The 8,376-nt window shown below is 49.6% G+C and overlaps 1 long non-coding RNA gene across 1 annotated transcript in view; it reads left to right on the top strand.

Moving 5' to 3' along the window:
• Positions 1-8,376, top strand: part of LOC104994956 — a 59,842-nt gene that overhangs the window by 39,449 nt on the left and 12,017 nt on the right. Inside the window, exon 2 of the long non-coding RNA XR_826011.1 lies at positions 6,950-7,058. This is a non-coding gene — a long non-coding RNA (uncharacterized LOC104994956). The remainder of the gene's footprint in view (positions 1-6,949; positions 7,059-8,376) is intronic.

The raw sequence follows: 8,376 nt of genomic DNA, 5'->3' as shown, positions 1-8,376 counted from the left end.
ATGAACAAAGCTAGTGGAGATGATGGAATTCCAGTTGAACTATTCCAAATCCTGAAAGATGATGCTGTGAAAGTGCTGCCCTCAATATGCCAGCAAATTTGGAAAACTCAGCAGTGGCCACAGGACTGGAAAAGGTCAGTTTTCATTCCAATCCCAAAGAAAGGCAATTCCAAAGAATGCTCAAACTACTGCACAATTGCACTCATCTCACACGCTAGTAAAGTAATGCTCAAAATTCTCCAAGCCGTGCTTCAGCAATATGTGAACCGTGAACTTCCTGATGTTCAAGTCAAATGCAGACCTACCCACAAAGAACAGAGTCTAATTCCTGCAGGACAAAAAAGAAAAAGGTGAAGTCTAACAACTTTGTCAACTTTTTCAGACAAGTATCCTTCCTTTTAAACAACAAACGAGACGCAAATGGAAAGATAGGGAATCATGACCGCATGTGTCATGGCCATTCACCTGGCAAACGCAAAACCAAAAATAACAGTTGAAATAAGTTAAATTTACTTAGCTAACTTCAAGATTTCTCCTAGAAATATTTCTAGTTTCTCAGGGTCAGAATTCTGAAAAAAGTATTCCGTCAAGCCAGCTTTCTCTAACTGTGTATGCGAAAAGAACCAGTTTTGGAATTTCGAAGGAGTTTCATCTTAACTAATTTTCCTCCAGAGTCTAAAGAATATAGCAACCAGGCAGTATTTCAACAAATTTTCCCGGGGACTCCCCTGGTGGTCCAGTGGTTGGGACATCACCTTCCGGAGCAGAGGGTATGAGTTCAGTCCCTGGTTGGGGAGCTGAGATCCCACAGGCCTCACTGCTGAAAAACCAAAACATAAAATGGAAGCAATATTGTAACAAATTCAGTAAAGACCTTAAAAAAAAAATGATCCACATTAAACACACACACACACACACACACACACCTTCTTTCTCTCTCCATTAAAAAAAAAAAAACACAACCTTTCTCCTCTAGGATCATACTAAAGATCTAGTTTTGCAAAATACACACTAGAAGAACTATCAGATGGAAAGAGGTCTGATTATCACGGCAGGTGTCATCAAATATCAACCAAGCAAATGCACAAAAAGTGTTTTAAAGGATCACATTTCCTTAGCACCAAAAAGGGAGCTTTGCAAAGGGAACCATTGCAAAGGGAAAATCCCAACCAGTGCTCCACCACAGGTGAAAACTGACACAGATGGGGAAGGTGTCATTACACGCGAGCTCAAGCTCCATTTTTCATCAAAGATGTCTCAGCTAGCCAATACAAGTACTGATCCACACACATACAACATACAGATAACTAGCATAGTCCCACAGACAGAAGCACAAACCTGTGGGGTCACAAGCTCACCCCAGGGACTTCCCTGATGGTCCCATGGTTAAGAATCCACCGTTCAATGCAGGGGATGTGGATTTGATCCTTGGTTAGGGAACCAGGATCCCACATGGTGCGGGGCACCTAAGCCTGCAACTACTGAGCCCAAGAGCTGGTGGAGAGATCCTTCATGCTCCAAGGAAGACCCTGCATGCTGCAACTAAGACCCAACACAGTCAAATAAATAAACATTTAAAAAATTTTTATTTAAAAAAACTTACCCCCAAATGATGCACTCAAAAACACAAACAACAGATACTACAGGTCGCACTGACAGACAATCAGGAAGTATAGTCTGCAATTCGACTTTCACTCGAAGACAGAGACCTCCACGCCGAGTGGCCCAGCTTTCAGAAGAGAATGGGCCCAAAGTGGGCTACTGCCCATAAGGGAAGCAAGTGGAGAGAATTCCCAGCCCAAGCAAGCTAGAGTGACTCACCCCGAGTGACACCGGATGTGGCCACAGCTCTGGACGTTTCTCTGCTCCACACAGCCTCGTGCTGTGGGTGAGAAGAAAGGCTCACTGCTGCTTCAGGGCCTAGGCCGGGCCAGCGGACGGCCATGGCGAGGGCCCCGGAGCTCAGCAGGACGCAGCCTGCAGCCCGTGCCCAGGCCCCTGGCTCGCCAGCCAGCCTGAGGACGGCGCGCCTGGAGGGCCCTGGGGAGAAGGTCACCGTCCACCTTTTACTGCACTCTATGTCCAGAGGACCACCTTGAGGCTGACCACCGACCGAGCAGGACCCCTAACAGCCATGCTAATGGTCACGAACTAATGTTCACTTGTGCTAACAGTCGTCCGCTAAGTTTCGCGCTAACGGTCTCTCACTAACGGCTCCGCTTGTTTCTTGTCCCTTTATCTAGCCCTTGGAGAAGTTTAACAAAATCCACTAGTTCTCAAGTGTTTTTTTTCCCCCACTAACTACATGTGCCTAGCACTTGGCTTAATCTACCTGGCAAGTCAAGAAGTAGAAGATGCGTCGGGCTCCTCACCAAGGACCTTGTGCTCAGTTTGGGGCAATGGAATGCTGAATGTTAGAAGTTTGCTTTCTTTCTGTCAATGACTGGGAGCTTGAATAAGGAGAACAGCCAGGGAGATGAGGGCAAGGGCAAGACCCCCAATTTGGGGGAAGATGAGTCTGACTGCAGACGGGGGCTCCTGCCCTCCCTGAGCTCCCTGAGACTGTGGGTGAGTCAATTTCTTTCACTGGGCATCAATTTCCCAGTCTGTAAACAAGGAATAGTGATGTCTACCCCAGTTAAGTTGTGGTAAGAGCGAGAGAAGACGATATGCATAAAGCGCTTATCTTGATCAATGTTACAAATCCCTCCAAAGTGAGGAAATCAACAAGGTCCCCCCTCCTTTTATTTGTTTATTTGACTGCGCTGTGAAGTTTGTGGAATCTCAGTTCCCCGACCAGGGACTGAACCGTGAAAGCATGGAGTCCTAACCACTGGACTGCTGAGGAATTCCACCCCTTCCTTTTAAAATTTGTTTTTAATTATTGTAAAAAGGCACATATCGTCTTAACCATTTTTAATCCTACAGTTCAATAGGGATAAGTATATTCACATTGCCGTGTGTGCAAGTTTGAGAACTTTTTAACCTTGCAAAACTGAAACTCCAAACCTATTAAACAACAATTCCTCATTTCCCCCTTTGCCTTGTGCCTGGTAATCACCCTTCTACTTTCTGTTTCTGTAAACTTGACCACTTTAAATGCCTCCCATAAGTGGAATAACGGACTTTTTGTCCTTTTGTGTCTGGTTCGTTTTATTTCCCATAATGTCTTTGAGTGTCATCTTTGTGGCATGTGACAGGAGTTCCTACCTTTTGAAAGCTGAGTAATATTCCGTGGTAAGTATATACCACGTTTTGTTTATCCATTTATTCTCAAGGGACATTGGGTTGCTTCCACCCCTTGGTGGGATCGTGGACAACACTACAATGAACAAGCGTGTGCAAATATCTCTTTGAGACCCTGCATTCAATTCTTTTGGATGTGTATACACCCAAAGTGGGATTGCTGGATCATAAGGTAATTTTATTTTTTGAGAAGTTACATACTCCTTTCCATAGCAGATGTATTATTTCAAAATCCCAACAATGGTATACAATGCTTCCAATTTCTCCACATCCTTGCCAACACCTGTTGTTATATATATATATATATTTTTTTTTTTTTTTTAAGTAGCCATCCTAATGGGTCTGAAGTAAACAGGGTCTCTCTTTGCAAAATTATCATTTCTTCTCATCAGTCCAGCAATTCTGCAAATGAGTCTGATTGCAGGATTGACCCAGCGCTTGGTGAAAGGAGTGTGGTTTCTCTTGGAGAAGCAAGCCAGGTGGGGCAGGAATGCCAGAACTTTCAACCTACCGAGAGCTGTCCACCATAGCCTGTGACTGGGGCGGTGGGGTTGGGGTGTGTGTGCACACACACGCTGCAAAGGCTGGCTGAGTCTACTACTGTGTTTGTTTTGGCTCCAAAGATGCCATCAAGGAAACAAGTGACCCTCCCGGGGGGCCATCCCTTTGTGCGGCCCTTGTCATCCTTCTCAGTGACCTCTCACCACTGTTAATCTTGCTCCTGACATGTCTCCCGAGATTCCCTTTAGTGGAGAAATTCTTGTTGAGAAGTTCAAAGCCAGGGCTTTCTGGCTCTATCTGATGAGCTTCGGGGGCAGGGCCTTGAGTTACTTACAGAGACAAGTAGAGAGGTAGCTTACGTAGGGAGCTGCACAGATCAAAGAGGTGCCCACACTTGGGAAGCTTCATCAGAAGCCCAGGTGATGCCCAGGAGAGGGAGATGACCAAGAGGAGATTCCAGCCACGGTTCCCTGCAGAGAGAGAACCTCAGTCTATGAGGGGCGCAGCTAAGCAAGGATGCTGGTCCTCCCCCAAGAGACAGTGAGTGCACTGGCTAGACCGTGGCTTGTGAAGTCAGAGGAGCCTGGGGTTCAAACTCAACCTGGCTCCACCACATTCTGTGTGGTCTTGAGCAAGTTATGAAGCCTCTCTGAGCCTCAGATTCATCTGTAAAATGGGAAAAGAAAGGATCTCAGTGAGTTACTATGAGATCAGTATTATTTGTCACAGTAGCTACTGTTTATGAAGCCCCCCACCCCAACACCACCCTTTGTGCCAGGGGCTTTGTCAAGCACCTTCTAAGCATGTAGTGTGATACAGAGGTCAAGGGTGAAGGCTCTTGGGAACTGATAGAGCTTGGTTAAAAGCCCAGACCTGCTACTTGCTAACTGCGGGAACCCAGGCAAGACTGTTAACCTCCCAGGGCCTCAACCTGCTTATCTTTAAAATGGGGATGATAAATAGGAATGACAACGCCTGTCTCCCCAGGTATCACACAGTGCCTTTATTCAACAACATGCCTTTGTCAGTTCCATCCTCCCCGTGCAAATGGGAGGGGTGGGATGGGGTGTCCTGAGGCTTTGAAACCATCCTGGTGTTTACTCCAGCCCAGAGAAGAGACTCGGTGGAACTCGTGATTGGAAAGATCTGCAGGAGATTGCGTGTTCTGGAATGAAATGCCATCAGACTGTGACACTGGAAGAATGCTGACCTGATGTCCGGGGGCCAGGAGCAAGGACAGTTGTCTTGTTTAAAGGGGCGGGTCTCCCAACGGACCCACAGCTGACTGCTCAGTCCCTCATTCCCCCTGGTAGAGCGTCCCAGCCACCTTTGTCCTCGCCCGCCTACCGGCTGAGAGCTGGCCCCGGCTGTGGGCTGCAGAGCTTCCTCCACCCAGCACCCCCTCGCCGTCTAGCGCGTGCACACCGCCTGCCTGTGGTCAGATTCCTGAGTTTTCATGCCCACTGCTTCCCAACCCCAGGTGCAAACCAGTCCCTGTCCCTGGGGACTTTTGACTGAGCCTCACACGGGGGAAGGGGGCTGAGATGGTCTCTTGCCCTTACAGACAGAGCAGGAGAGGATAAGAGCTCGGGTGGGTGGGGGCCCTGGCTGAGCCCGAGGGGGCGCGGGACCGTCCCTGGGAACGCTGCTGACCTGAGCAGCTGGGCCTCAGGGCGCCGGCCTGGGCCAACTCTTCTGCCCGCTTTCCCCGCCTCATTGAGGGGGAGGCTCCGCGAACCCGCCGCCCAGTGTCTCCTCCTCCTCCTCCGGGCCTGTCACCATTTCCACACACAGCAGGGTCTGTGGGGGCGGAGGCTTTTTCCAGACATGTATTTAAGTGAGGAGAGAAAACAAGGCGAGTCGCCCAGGATTTGCCAAGTCAGTAGGCAGGAACACAACTCGAGAGGCCAAAAATAAGACGGCGGCGAGGGTCACCCTGCTCTTCTGAGCCAGGCGCGGGTGACGGCCCGTGCTGAGCATTCCACAATCACACTTCTGTCTGAGGGTGCCCCTTCATCCCGGGGCATCGGCCTCCTGGTCAGAAGGTGGCAGAGCCCTGACTGTGGGCAGTGAGCAATGGTGACTCAGGAAAATTCGAAAGGACACAGGGAACACCCCCAAAGTCATCTGGGGACAGGCCCTGGTTCCCCCTGCCGGTCAGGGAGCCAGGAGATCTGGTCTTCCATTGTAAAGGAGGAATTTCTGAAGTTCTCTCTGGAACTTTGGCAGAATTCTGTGGGATCTTTCAGAGGAAGCATTACGCTTTGGGTGTTTTTCTGGAGGGGAAATTACTAAGATTTCTTTCACCTTTATAGCTATTTGTGAATTAGCTCCTTTTCCCTTTTAGCTCCAGATTATATTTGTCTCTTTATTCTGATGCAGCATCTGTTACCTTGTATGACGAACAGTACTCCCGAAAGCAAGTAATGACAGTAATAATAGCTAACATTTATTCAGCCCTTATGGCACACCAGGTACTGGTCTCTCTGTGTAATTTTTGTGGTTCATCAAATCTGAGGCTCCATCAGTCTTCAGATATGCCATGTATGATGTACCACTAAAGAATACTGCCAATTAATCCACATGCCATTGATTTTAAGATTCACTTGACGCTCAGAAATGTTAAAACGGGAACGTTAGAATCAATGAAATGCAGTAACCGATTCTCAGTTGTCATCCTTGCCTTACTGCCTTACCGAGGAACAGAGAAGTTGGGTAAACCTGCCTGATGCCACAGAGCGACTATGTGGTGGAAATGGGATATGAACCCAGGTTCAGGCTTCAAAACCTGGGCTCCTAACTGCCACGCTGTATTGTGGCTGAGAAGTGGTTTCTGTCTATCCACCCTCGGGACAGAAGGCGGGACACAAAACACAAGAGGGAGAGCTGGACCCCACCCTCTGCTCCCTCTTCCTCATTGCCCCCAGGGCCAGTGTTGATGCCCCGTCTAAAAACTGCTCCTCCTCTCACTCCCAGCAGCTGGCACCCTGGTTCTGTCCTTCCTTGCCTCCCTCTTGCCCCTGCTTGGACTGCTGCAGTAGCCTCTTAGCTGTCACCCTCCTCGGATCTTTCCCCCATACCTCCACACACACAGACACGCACACTCAGACAGTCATCTTCTTAAAATGTGAATCTGGTCTTGTCGCTGTTCCAAAACCTTGAAGAGATCCAAATCCTAACAAGCGATTTCTCACTCGTTTAGCTGTTTCAGCACCTACTCTGTGCCCAGCTCAGAGGATGGAAAGGTGAGCAACCCCCAGCGTGGTCCGCAGCCATGGTCTCACGGAGAAGCGAGACTCCTCAGTGGGCAGGTATGACTCAGTGTGAAAATGCTTCCAGGGGTGGGAGTGAAGTGCTGGGCTGGTGGGAGGAGCACCTGCTCTGGGGGCTCAGCGACCCCTTCGTGGAGGTTGAGTGGGAGTTCACCAGGCAAAGAACAGCGAGGATTCCCAAGCAGAGGGAACAGCAGGTACAGCGGGCCAGAGCTGACAGAGAGGTTGGAGCAGAGTATCAGTGGGGTGTGTCCCAGGTGAGTCTAGAGGGTTAGGCTTGGAGTGGCTGGGCAAGGCTGTCTCTAACTGCCAACACCTTTCCTCTTCAGCCTCTGCTCCCTTCGCCTCCTCTCCCCACGGTGTCGCTCTGCAGTAGGTACTTGATTCTCAGACAGGCATCTTCCTCTTCCCCCATCCTCCACAGGCAGTGACATTCTCATCAGCAAACTTGTCCTTCCAGACCCTCCCTGGTGAAAATAACCCTGACCCTTGACTTAGCTCTCTGGCCTCTTGAGCCAGGCAAAAGCCTGGAAAACTTGTCTTGGGCTCAAAATAGGGGGGGAAGGGGGGATTTTGGAGAATTTTTAACAGAATTCAGCTGAGTAAAAGCCAAAGTTCTTACAAAGGCCTGTGAGACCCTGCACAGACTGGGTGACCTGCCCCCGCAGCCTTGACCCCCATCTTCCACTGTCTTCTCTTTGCCAGCTCTGTTTCGGCTACCCCCGTCTCCTTGCCGGTCCTCAAACACGGCCCCCACCCTGCATCCCTGCCCCACGTCCTTTGCACTTGCTGTTTCTAGTACACCTCTCCCCTTCCTTATTTGTACATCTTCATCAGATTTTGTTCAGATATCACCTCTCAGAGCGGTACATCCTAATACACTATTTAAAATTGCAACTCGTATCATGCTCTTCCCTCCTTTTTCTCCGCAGCACTCACCATCTTCAAGAGCTTGTATGATTCACTTATTTGTTTACTGTCTGTCTTTTCCCCTGAGAGCTGAGCTCCAGGAGGGCAAGGATTTGGATCTGCCTGGTCCACTCGGTGTCCTCAGCACTAGCAGTAGCGCCTGGCATACAGTAGGTGTGCAAATAAGTAAATATTTGTTGGTTGAACAAATGAATTCTGAGTAGTGACTATGTGCCAGGGAGGCTTGGCCCCGGCTGCCGTGGAGGCTGGACTGCCGCAGGAACGGGGTCTGGGTTTCTCCAAGGGTGCCGGCCAGGCTGGTTCTGGCGGGCAGTGGGACAGGTCCCTGACAGCAGGTGAGTCCTGGGTGAATCACGGCTAATGAGATGGTGAGGGCCACGCCAAGCTGCTTCCCACACGGGCGGCCGACAGGTCACTACCTGTCGCC

This window comes from Bison bison, unplaced genomic scaffold, assembly GCF_000754665.1.
Source record: "Bison bison bison isolate TAMUID 2011002044 unplaced genomic scaffold, Bison_UMD1.0 scf7180017864270, whole genome shotgun sequence".
Lineage (NCBI taxonomy): Eukaryota > Metazoa > Chordata > Mammalia > Artiodactyla > Bovidae > Bison > Bison bison.
This window is presented reverse-complemented; position numbering and strand designations above follow the sequence as displayed.